Source organism: Miscanthus floridulus, chromosome 1 (genome assembly GCF_019320115.1).
Source record: "Miscanthus floridulus cultivar M001 chromosome 1, ASM1932011v1, whole genome shotgun sequence".
Lineage (NCBI taxonomy): Eukaryota > Viridiplantae > Streptophyta > Magnoliopsida > Poales > Poaceae > Miscanthus > Miscanthus floridulus.
In genome coordinates, this window is record NC_089580.1 from 139,219,141 (window position 1) to 139,231,163 (window position 12,023).

A 12,023-nucleotide genomic window follows, 5' to 3' on the forward strand; every position below is an offset into this window, starting at 1 on the left:
TGTGGCAATCTGAGAACTAGGACTGCAAATATATTAATAGGGACTGCAAATATAGTTCACTCACAGGAACTGCTAATGTCGCAATCTGAGAACAAATACTTAAAATATATTACAAGGGTAGCGACAAATAGAAACAATGACACATCTAATTATTTAGGCATCTTAGCACGAATTGCATTCTTGAGCACTTCATAGTACTGATGCTGGTCAGCGGACAAGTGACTTGTGTCGACATTCATAATTCTATCTCCTTCCAGGTTCTTGGTGAGCTCAAATCGGTCCCTTTGTAACTCAGTTTTCCTTTCTCCAGTCTGATCCTTTCTTCCTGCAATGCGAAGGCTTTCTTGTACCGCTCCTCTTTCTTCAACTCCTCTGCATCAGCTTCTTCTTTTTTGCCAAAAGATAATCCAACGCTTCGATGCTAGAATGTTGCCGTAATTTCTGCTTCTCCTTCTTTTGCCCTGGAGGTCTCTGAAGTGCACTATTAGAATGCTGATTCTCATCAACAGTAGCAGTGGGCAGAAAAGGAGGAGCCGATGTACGACTTGAATTGGCTGAAACCTTCTGCTTTTTACTGTTGGCTTCTGGGTTTCCATCTGCTTTTGCCTATCTGCCCACTTAGCTTGGCCTTTTAATAATTTCCAGCAATGCATGTATGGAAATTGCCTATGCTGCCTGTCTTCTTTAATAAACATTTTCAATGCATCTGCTTGCTACATAGTGGACAAAGATGAATGTGTGAGATGCATCGAAATCATATACAATTGGAAAGGGAAAGGTGTGTCGTCAAACCTTGTCATCGATGGTCACTCCACTTTGATTTCTGCCCTCAATCTTGGAAAGACCTGCAAAGAGGTTCACATCGTGCTGTATACCAGACCAACGGTTCATCAGAGAGCCTTGCGAGCGATCAGACGAGAAATCCTTGTGGGAATGGAAATGTGCATGTATTCGTTTCCAATATGTGGTACGTGATTGGTCCACACCTTTCACTGGATCCAAACTCACGTTTAGCCACGATTTGACAAGTTGTTCATCCTCATCAATTGTGAAATTTTTTGTTCTTTTCGGAATTCCTTTCCCGATTGCTTCAACCTCATCTTGTGCTACTACTTCCTGAGCAGGTTGATTTTCAAACTGACCAGGAAGACCAAAGCCATTTGTCATCAGGCTAGTGAAATATCCCCCTGAATCCATGGCACCTGTGATAGCAAATAACAAAGATTAATCATTTGGTTTTTAAAATTCTATGGTTGGCGATGTACTATGCATTCACTATCAACTAACTGCCACAAGTATAGAGCTTTCTACTGCCGCAGAGTACTGCCAAGACTCCTATAACATTTCAGAACACAATGAATCAGATAACACAAATGTCAGATATAGGCTCGCACTGCTGCTCAGTGAGTTACTGAACTGACCTGAACTTTCCATGCTATAGGTCAATGCATAGAACCATAGAAGATTTATTTCCAAAGATTAATCAGGAGGATGGAATAGTTGCAAAGCAACAGGAATATTAATTTTTTTTTAAAAAAAATCTGCCATTGCCATTGCTATCAGGAGGATGGACTAGCCGCAAAGCAGGAAGAATCTTACTTAAAAAAATCTGTCATTGCCCATTGCTATCAGGAGGATGGAATAGCTGCAAAGCAGCAAGAATTTTACTTAAAAAAATCTCTCAGTTTGCTTCATATAAGTACACTGCAGTTTGCACAATCAATAATCTCAATTTGCTACAATAATCACAGTTTGCACAAACAATAAATGAGCAAAATATAGAAACCAATCATGACATTCCAAGGAGCAAAATTCATCCACTGCTAGGAACATTACTGACAAACGAAATAAAATGACCAAGGCCTCACCAGATAATTCCTCGACAACGCCCTGTGCTGCATCTGGGAAGGAGAACTGTGGCTGTTGGCTCACGCTTAGGGAGGGGGCCTGCGATGGCTGGCCATTGAAGTCAGTGGGAGGAATCACTCGACGCCGCATCAATCCAACCTCTCTGTTCTCCAACCATCCTAGATCCACATGGCCCTCGCAACCAACAGAGTCCTAGCTTCCTTGAGCCATGGAACCGCCGGTGAACTGGGCCACCGGAGAAGATGCCCGGGCGGCCAGGTTGCCGTACCCGCACACAGGTGCCGGACCACGTGGTCGCGGCGGCAGGGATATGGCGGAGGAAGCTGAAGGTGCGTGCTTGGTTGGGGAACGGGCGCAAGGGCCGTGGCAGAGAAAACTGAAGACGCGTGCGGCGTGGTCGAGTTCGCGCGGGAAGAAGTGGTAGCGCGCGGGAAGGAGGCGCCTCACGCGCGGGAAGGCTTTGCTAGCGCGCGCGGATGCCGAATGGCGAGCGGTGCAGCCTATCCATGTTTGGATAGCGGAAGTTCAGGAAGAGCCAACTATCCAATTTGCAGAACATTTTTTTCCTGATAATAGCTATATTTACATTTACAAGACGATTTACCTAGTCTGTTGAGCTTTCTATAAAAAGCCGGGTTTACCTCTGTCAAAAACAACCGCACACCTTCTCATAGTATCATCTTTCATTAAACAAGCAAACTAAGCACAAAACTTTGCAACCCCCACTGGGCCATTTCTGGCACTCGACATGATAATCATCTGCCGTGCCATCAACTCATACACAAGGGGCCAAATGTTTCACGCATCTTCGACACCGGTCATCGGTTCATTATCCTTGGCTCCATACCCATCTTCATCATCTGTGTGTGGAGCGTTGCTCTCACCGTCCTCATTGGCGGCCGCCGTGTCCTCCATCTGATAATCCACCTTGAAATCATAGTCCGCATCCATGTCGTTCAGCACGCTGAACTTGTTCGCCTTGCGTCGTTTCTTCTCTGCTTTCCTCTTGCGAGGGCCGAGTATGCCCTCGGCGGTGTACAACTTGTCGTTCTGTGTGCTAACACTGGCTGCCTTGCTTCCTTCGCGATCATTCACATCAGACATTTCTTCCTCCCGGATTTCCTTGACGGGTTCACTCGGTTTCCTGCCATCCTGGTTAGTGCAAAACAAGAGTCAAATAACAAGGCCGAGCACAATGTTCCTAATGCATTCATGTTTTGCTTGCAGCAAAGCATATTGGTATGAAATTATTGTATATGAAATATAACAAGGCCGAACACAATGTTCCTAAGTGTTTTCACCAGAGAGCAAGCACTACCCTTTTATCATGATGCCAGTTTCATTATGCTGTTTACAAGGATTATACATAGATACATAGATGATCTTAAAACACTCATGTTGGTCAACAGATTTGAATGGAACCTCCTAACACAAGCGTATAGAGCTGAGCCCGAACCAGTGGCCATGCGAAAAGAATCTCACAAAAAACAATTCATTCAAATGGATGCAATGCATATGGCCATCACAAGGAACAAAACATAGAATTAATAGGTAACAAGATGGCACAAAATCTACAGCGGTTGCCATGTTAAATCCACTTAATTCATAGGAAACCGCTAGTGTTAAGATTATTACCTCTAGCATCTCTTCATCAATCCCTGGTGGAGCATTAGGTGGAATCTCAATATGATGGAACTCCTGAATGGACTTCAAACCACCAATATATGAAGACTCAGCTTTGTAAATTTCATCAATATTAAATTCTTTCCCATCTTCTAATATAATCACTGCATCTGAGCCCTCCCCAGCATCTCTTTTAGGTGGCAGTGTAAAATATGGTATTTTACCTAAAAAGAAGAGGATCAGGTCACTATTGACAATAATTTACAAAGTTAATGACGAAAATTTTAAGACATACCTTCATTCCAGTCATGAAGCACAATTCTCGCAGCAGCTTCAACATCCACTACACCACCCTTTTTCAATTTCCCCCATATAGTTGCTACTTTCTGAAGGAAATCATCAACTGAACCGAAGCTTGGAACCTTGTACAGAGACAGCAACTTCTCATTTGGGCAAATACTTAGGATCTCCTCAACTAGAAACATCAAAAACAGAGAGAAGCATAGAACAGGTCAAGTATTACACTTCTAGTCACATTATATACTAGCTTATTGTCAAACGGTATAGTATCTAAAGAATAAAACAATAAGGCTATAACTAGAATAAATAAAAAACTTCAACAGAGCTAACAAAAATGACACAGAAACGTGCAAACTAGCTTACCAGGAGTGACTGGATCTTCCATTTTCTCAACTCTTTTGCAGTTTTGAAGGGCTACAGACACACCACTGTTGGAAGATTTGAGCATAACAACACCGGGACAATCCAACAACTTCACCTTCTTGTCTAATTGAACTTCTTGCATTGATCTAGTAACCCCTGGAGTGGAACCGACATTAACCACTCGGGACCTCTTCAGGCTGTTGATCAGACTGCTCTTGCCAACATTAGGAAGTCCAACAATACCCACCGTAATTGCCAGTTTGAGCTGCAAGTCACAATAACAAAACTCAACAAAGGAAGAACAAAAAACAAAACATACCTACAAGAGTAAAAAAAGGGAATACTGAAGCATAAGAAGGTAATAACTGAAGACAGAAAACAGGGCTACATGTAAAACTGTCATGATAAGATACAGCACACAAGTAAAACAATTATTTGCATGAAGTCATTAGGTTTTGATACAAAGTGTAGGAAGCTGCTCTCCCTTCAGAATCAAAAAGATTCTATTAATCATATTCAATAAAAGGTAATATGCACATAAGCAAGGAAAAGGAAGTGAATTCAATTATTATAATAATGTCAAGTAATGAAGCACACAGGATGCTGTAGAACAAGAATAAAACATTCTAATTTAGAATGCCCCAACAATAATCAACTTGAGAGAAAGATGAGAGATGACCGAAGCTATATATGCATAAGCATTATATGAAAACGATAGGACCATTTACCTCATGGCTTCTGGAATAATTCTTGAGATTAGATTCTCTGCACCAAGACAATCACTGCTTTGTGGGATGTTACTTGTTTTATCAAGTTTTGAAGATTTCCATCCCAGCTTGGTCCTCTGCTCTTGGGTATTGCACTTAAATGCAACTGTTGGCATTTCTTCTCTTAGATATGTAAGCCACTTCTCTACTGCCTCCTTGGGAACAAGATCTATATTTCAAGAATCAGAAGTTGAAATGTAGGATGGCATAACCACCATAGAGTAAACTTTAAACATAACAAAACACTGCATAATACCTATCTTGTTGAGAAGCAGTACAATCCGTTTACTTGGATCAGCCTTCCTAACCATCTTTTCCATGTCAATGCAACGGGTGCCCAGCGGATCCCTTGCATCAAGAACCTCAAGAATCACATCAGAAGCTTCAATTACTTTAACAAGCTCCTTGTAGAAAGACCTCTCAGAATGATCTGGGACACATTTAACATCTTCAGTCAATAAATGTAACTGCATGCAGTAGGGCAATTAAACCACAAGTGAGAGATAAGAAACTTACCATTGCTCTTTGACACTGCTGAAGGAACATTATCCTTTGCTGCATCCTTGGCTGCAAACTCACTGCCCTGCACAGAAGCTGCAGATGCCAAATTAGCAATGTCCTCATCCTCAAGCAATCCTAGCTTCCTCTTCCGAGCCTGAAAAAGGTAGTGTCTCATTGTTTAACCATCACAACGAAAATGATATAGATGTATCTTTAAAACTAGACGAAGAACATAAATAGATGTTAAGGAACGCATACTTCATCTGCCTAACCTAACTAAGGGTGAAAATATTTAATCACTGCTTGGTCAAGTCTATGTGAAAGTTCATGATACTGACAGAGTGAGCCTAAAATGTGAAGTGAAAAGACCCAAATAAAGGACAAGCATCCAGCTTGTCTGAGATCAATGACCAGAATTTCACAACAGAACACAATTATACATACAACAATGTTGGTTCTAACAAGCCTTAGGTTGTAATAAGGGACAACAAAGGTTGGGATAAAAACTATCATGGCAGATACTAGAGATAGCAGGCCATCAACCAAATGGTAACTACTAGCTAGGCTTGCAAATGGTTTGGGCCACGCCGCCAACCCGCTGGGCTGGCACCCTCCGCTAACCCCGCTGAAGCCCGCAAGCTAACCCACTTAGATGGAGCGGGTTGATACGGGTGACCAGCATAGTCCAGCGGCACCACACATCCTGCATCTCCCAATCCGCCGCCGCCCTCCCGCTCTGAGTCCGCCTCCAAGCAGAGTTGGCAACTCTAGTGTCAGCCTCCTAGCTCACCGCCGCCGCCTTCTCTCCTTCTCCTGGCGCCAGTTCTTCCGCCTTCAGCCTCGCTCTCTCTGTTGTGACTTGTGAGCCTCCCTGAGCTAAAGTTGCCGAAGAGCTCCTTCTCCACTTCCTTTCCCAATCCACCGGCAATTTCAATCATGTCCACTCAGGTGGCGATTAGCTCTCAATTATTAGTAATCAGTAACAGTTTGAGCAAATAAACAGAATCTTGAAGCTAATGTTACTCACTAAGAATGCAAAACTTGTAAACTCAATTGACTAGGCTGAGTAATCATGTGTCTACTTATCTGTTTAATTATGTGTTTGTTTATATTTAACAACTACACCATTAGAGGAGTAGAGGAAGCAAGATTAGGCACATGTCTTACTCCATTGGCAGCCACTGAAGAAAAGAGCCTTTTTTCCATCTCATCATCCCCATCGGCACATCCAAATCGAAGTCATTTGACTATTAGCATTGTAGCATGGCTTACTCCATTGGAGAGAACCCAGCATGGACTCTGCTCAACATGGTTGACCGGGGCTCAATCCAAATAAATGTACGTTCTGCTTCAATTACCTTACAATTAGTATCCCCTCTTCTGCTTAACTTTCAGTTAGAGTATGGCTTTCATGACAAATAAATTGGTCCTTCCTTCACTGCATGGCTTTCATTCAGGCATTCGCACTGACCATGACTAGATTGTGTCAAGGCAGATGATCAACATTGACCAATTTATTAGAGTGAGGGTGTTAGTTTGTTCAGTAATAGCCTAGAGCATAACTTTTTTTTTTCAATCTGCACCAAACCTGTAATTTGTGATGAATGTCGAATGTGTTAATCAACTACTGAAAAAACAGCTAGTTTATTTTCCATTGAAATATATTAAAATGCTTTGTCATTCCAGAATTTCTAAATTTATGTTAACATTTATGCTCTATCTTTGAACTCTGAACATCACACTGCACGCCACCCCGTTTGCATTCCTGATGGTAACTATGTACACAACCAATATAGGGAAGCATCTAAGGAAGTTAATTTGACAATGAAAACTGAAGGGACAGGAAGGTAGATTCGGGTTGCAATTAAACGGAATGAAGGTGGATTCGTCTGTAGACCGAAATACTATTTGCTCGGGCCACAGACTAACAGCAGGCATAGAACCAACGGTAGCAGCGGGTGGGAGGGTCAAGTTAGTGCAGGGCAGACATGACCTACCCTCTCCTTGCGAGCCTCCTTGAGCTCGAGCTCCTGGAGCGCCTGCGCGCATCGGGCCTCGAGCGCCTTGAGTTCCTGCTCCTTGAAGGGCCACTCGTTGGGGATCCCGGGGTCCTTGTCAACCTTCTTCCGCTGGCCGCCGGCCTTGGCCTCCTTGCGCTTCTTGCGGTGGTGCTCCTTCACCTTGCGCAGCACCTTGTGCTTCTGCCGCAGCGTGACGCGCTTGCTCTTGCTCTTCTTGCTTCTCTTCACCATCTTGACGACGCTTGTCGAGGTGGAGGAGAGGGGAGGAAGGAGCCGGCGGCACTGAGGTCTCGGGACTCGGACAGGAGGCGGCGCCCGACCTCGCGGCTGCGAAGAGCGGCGATCAGGCCATGTACAATGCTGGGCTCTTATGGGCCGTTATAGGTTGCTGGGCCGTTTTTCTGCCAACGTTGAATCCGAGTCGCCTTTCAAAAAAAAAATCCGAGTGGGGCGCTTGAGAATGGACGCGACGCGACTCTCCGCGAATCAGCGCAGCCTGGAGCCCGGGACGGGTGCGCTTCACTGCCGCCCCTACCAACGCTCGAGTGCTCCACATGCAGGCTACCGCCCTTTTTAGGGCACGAAAGGGCACGATCGGATGAGTTTCAGATTCTTTAAAAATTAGTTTTTACCTCTGATCTCTAAAATCTGGATTCTGAGTAAAAATTGGTAGAGTGTTTGGATCCCTCGGTTTTTAAGAATCTGACTTCATTTATTGCTCATAGGGTCATAAGAAACTAGCAAAAGCTAGATACCAACAACTTCCTAGTTTTTAATAATCTGGCAAAAACAGGGAGCAAAAACTGGCCTGTTTGGATCTCACCCAGTTTCAAAAGCCAGATTCTTAAAAACTGACAAAAACTAGAGGGATCTAAACAGGGCCTTAAGCGCCTCTAAAATAATTTTTCCGTTGTAGATTAAGTTTTTTTAAGGCGTTTATTGATATGATATTTTCTATCTCTCTTTACGGAAATGCTATAGTGAGAACATTCGATCCTCCGGACGCTCTCCTTCGTAGGCCGCAACACCAACCCAATGGTCCAATAGTCGTAGCATGTTGTCTTTATTGTCAATTAAAAAACGCCACAGCTCGAGCGAACGCACTCCGCCGCGCCGCCCCGGCGTTCTCCACGGCGGCCGAGGGCCGGACGGCCAGCATCTCCACCGTGCCCGAGCGTGGCCGCCCGCCTTGATCCCTCTCCATTGCGCCTCCTGGTTGGCCGCCTTCCAACCTCTCCACTGCGCTTCCGGCCTACCGCGGCCTTCTTTAGATCGTCGGCCGCCTTCTCCACCGGAGCAGCGACAGCTTGCGCCGAACCCGCCATGGCCTTCTCCACCAGAGCGGCGACAGCTCGGGCCAGCACAAGAGTGGGAGCGCCACCATCCAGCGTCGCGCTAATCCACCTCACCCGTCACGGAAGGGGAAGCTGTCCACCTCGCATCAGCAGCAGGAAGGGGATTCCTGCGCCACCACGGTTCTCCACCAGGTATGTCATGGCCACGCGGCGATGCTATGTTCCAAGTGTTCCTGGACATTTTTAGACATGTTTTGCAAGCTTATATTTCAAGTGTTTCAGTTGTTTCAGATGTATGTTCAATTGTTTTATGCAGATATTTCAAAAGTAGATCGAGATGTTGCATATATTGCAATGGTCGTACATGTATGTTGCAAACGTCTATCCCCAATCTTTCATCCGTTTTTTATACACGTACGTTGAAAGTGTTTCAAACGCATGTCTCAAATGTTTCATCTGTCTTCTTTTTGTATGTTGCAAGTGTTTTTTCTAGATGTTTCAAAAGTAGATCGGGATGTTGCACATGTTGTGTTTCAACTGTATGTCCCAAATTTTTTATCTGTTTTAGACATGTTGCAAAGTTTTCATCTGGATGTTGTAAAAATAGATCCGGTGTTTGAATGTTGTAGTGGGACCCACCTGCACAGCCACTTGCTTGCAGCTGTTGGGCCCGCGTGTATGCGTGTGGGAACAGAGGGGCGCGAGCGGTAGGCACAGGAAACGAGAGCGGGCGCAGATCGAGATGCGGCCCCACATGGACGTGCGTGCGCAGGAAACGAAGCGACATAGGTCCCCACATGAAGCAGGCGTAGGCGTGCGGCCGATCGCGTGGGCAGGCGCAGCTGCCGCGAGTGTTTGGACGCTAGTGCCCAGATCGGATGTCCGGGCGCTAGCAGTTCCCCTCTCTTTAAGGCACCTGGCGGCGTGTCAAGGAAAGAGAGAGAGAGAGAGAGAGAGAGAGAGAGAGGGTTTGTACATGCACATAGGGCATCTAGACTAGAAGACACACTCCTCATTTAGGTCAGATCCTATCCGTCCTGCATATCGTCCGAATTGCTTTTAGTTTAGTCTCATGGTTAAGTCACTTCTTAGAAACTAAAATTTTACCAATTCGATATACTTTATGAGCTATAGTGAAAGAGAGAGGCTAGAACATCCTAAAGAGAAGAGTTAAGTCAACTTGTATTGTCACTCCTAAAGCATAGAGATCCACTTTTAGGGTTTTAGAAGTACGAAATTGTGCTAAGAAAATCTTGATAAAGGGACCATAAATGTAAGTCTACAACATGCTCTGATACTCATGGTAGGGTCCTAATGCCAGGGAGGGGGGAGGTACCCGCTATCGACGAAATATGGTCGGCAGTCCACCGAGGGGGGTGCCCATGGTGGTAGATTATCGGTAGACGGTGCGTGTAATCAGGAACCAGATGGTTACAGAGGCACAAGACACAAGATTTATGCAGGTTCGGTCACTGTGTTGGCGTAATACCTACGTCATGTGTCTCATTATTCTGTATTGATTGAGGTGAGCCCTCATAGATCCATTGTAGATGTCTTTTGAGGGGGACCCCTGCCTCTCCTTATATACTCTGAAGTAGGAGGGTTACAAGTAAAGTATCCTATTTGGTACTATTACAATATCTGGTACAACTTGTAATCTAGCCGTGTACGCCTTGATCTTACGGGCCGAGCCACCTCGGATGGTGCGGCCCATGTACCATCTTATGGTACCCGGGGGTATATCCCCCACAGCTAGTCCTCGAGCGCCTTGTATCCTTCGAGTAGTGTCGTCTTGAGCTTGCCAGAAGGATGTAAGGGGCTCAAGATAAAATTTGAAAAATATTTCCCCCGAAGTGTGCCCACTTTGACTCTGAGTCGAGAAGAGACACCGTTGTCCTTGTAGAATCGGAGACGTTTGAACCATCAGAACAAGCACATTCACCGTAAGGTGAAGTGTGCCCACTTAGTCCCCAAGCCTGGTAGTAGGTGACATAGGCACGTAGTGCCAGGGTCTAAAAAGAATTTCCAGTTAAGTTGAGAATCCAATCGTCGTACAGGCGATACGAGATGCATCGGCAAGTGCATCGTACCGATGTAGTCCCCGAGCTTGCTGGAAGGCGAGGTATGAGCCTTGTAGCAAGGTCTAAATGAGAAAGAATATCCCAACTGTATACGAGTCGCCAGTCGCATGTAGTTGAGACGCAAAGTCCCCGAGCTGTGGTCGGAGAGTGGTCGAGGCAGTCTCCGAGCACAGGTCGAGGAGCGAGCGACGAAGTCCCCGAGTCCCCATGCGTAGCTCGAAATTCCTGCAATATAAATATGTAGAATGGTAGTACATGATGTACAAAGTAATAAATTACGGAGAACGGGGAGGCGGTGAAGAAATAGCGTATGACGCTCAACAGTCATTTGCAAATGAGCATGATGTGATAAAGCAGTTGGTGCTTTGTAAACATCAGTGTTAATATGAAGTTTGTGTTTATACTTAATATAAACTGCTCGACCAGTTAGTATGTAGCTGAGTCTCCAGCCCTAGCTAGCCCGTTAACCATAACGTCGGGCGCGGAGCCCGTGCACGTGTAGGAAGAACAAAGCGTCGCTAAGGAGCCGTTGCCGACCACCCATAACGTAGAGGGCAGACACTCGTGCACGTGTAGGGAGGAGCCGGAGACAGGGCCTTTCTGGAGCCATCGAGCGTCAACATGACTGATCGAGGATTTGCATTAAGTATAGTTGTATGTTATCTTTAAGATGGTATACATGGACAAACGTTATTTGAAGAACAATCATGACAAGGACGTTGTGGAGAAACGTCGTAATGAAAATTATATAAATATTAGAAATGTACTTATCTTTGATAGAAATCTGATCGGTGGCGATGAAGTTGTCCGATCCTCGTACTTTTCGGCCTGTTGTGACGGTGGTCGCGGTTGTCATAGCGCCGTTCTTCGCGGCGATCATCATTGCGACGTGGTCTGGTGGTCGAAGTGGTCGGAGCTTGGTAGAGCCGCTCGGGACGTGGTCGACGTGGTCTAGTGGTCGAGGTGGTCGGAGCTCGGCGGAGCCGCTCGGGACGTGGTAGACGTGGTCTGGTGGTCAGAGCTCGGTGGAGCCGCTCAGGACGTGTCGACGTGGTCTGGTGGTCGGAGCTCGGCGGAGCCACTTGGTACGTGCCGACGTGGTCTATGGTCGACGTGGTCGAAGCTCGGCGGAGCCGCTCGGGACGTGGTCGACGTGGTCTGGTGGTCGGAGCTCGGCGGAGCCGCTCGGGACGTGGTCGACAT

At 45.7% G+C, this 12,023-nt stretch overlaps 2 pseudogenes; both read right to left on the reverse strand.

Moving 5' to 3' along the window:
* Positions 1–10: 10 nt before the first annotated feature.
* On the reverse strand, positions 11–2,352 carry LOC136495363 (uncharacterized; annotated as a pseudogene).
* Positions 2,353–2,422: 70 nt separating this feature from the next.
* Positions 2,423–7,762, reverse strand: LOC136495353 (guanine nucleotide-binding protein-like NSN1; annotated as a pseudogene).
* Positions 7,763–12,023: the final 4,261 nt, after the last annotated feature.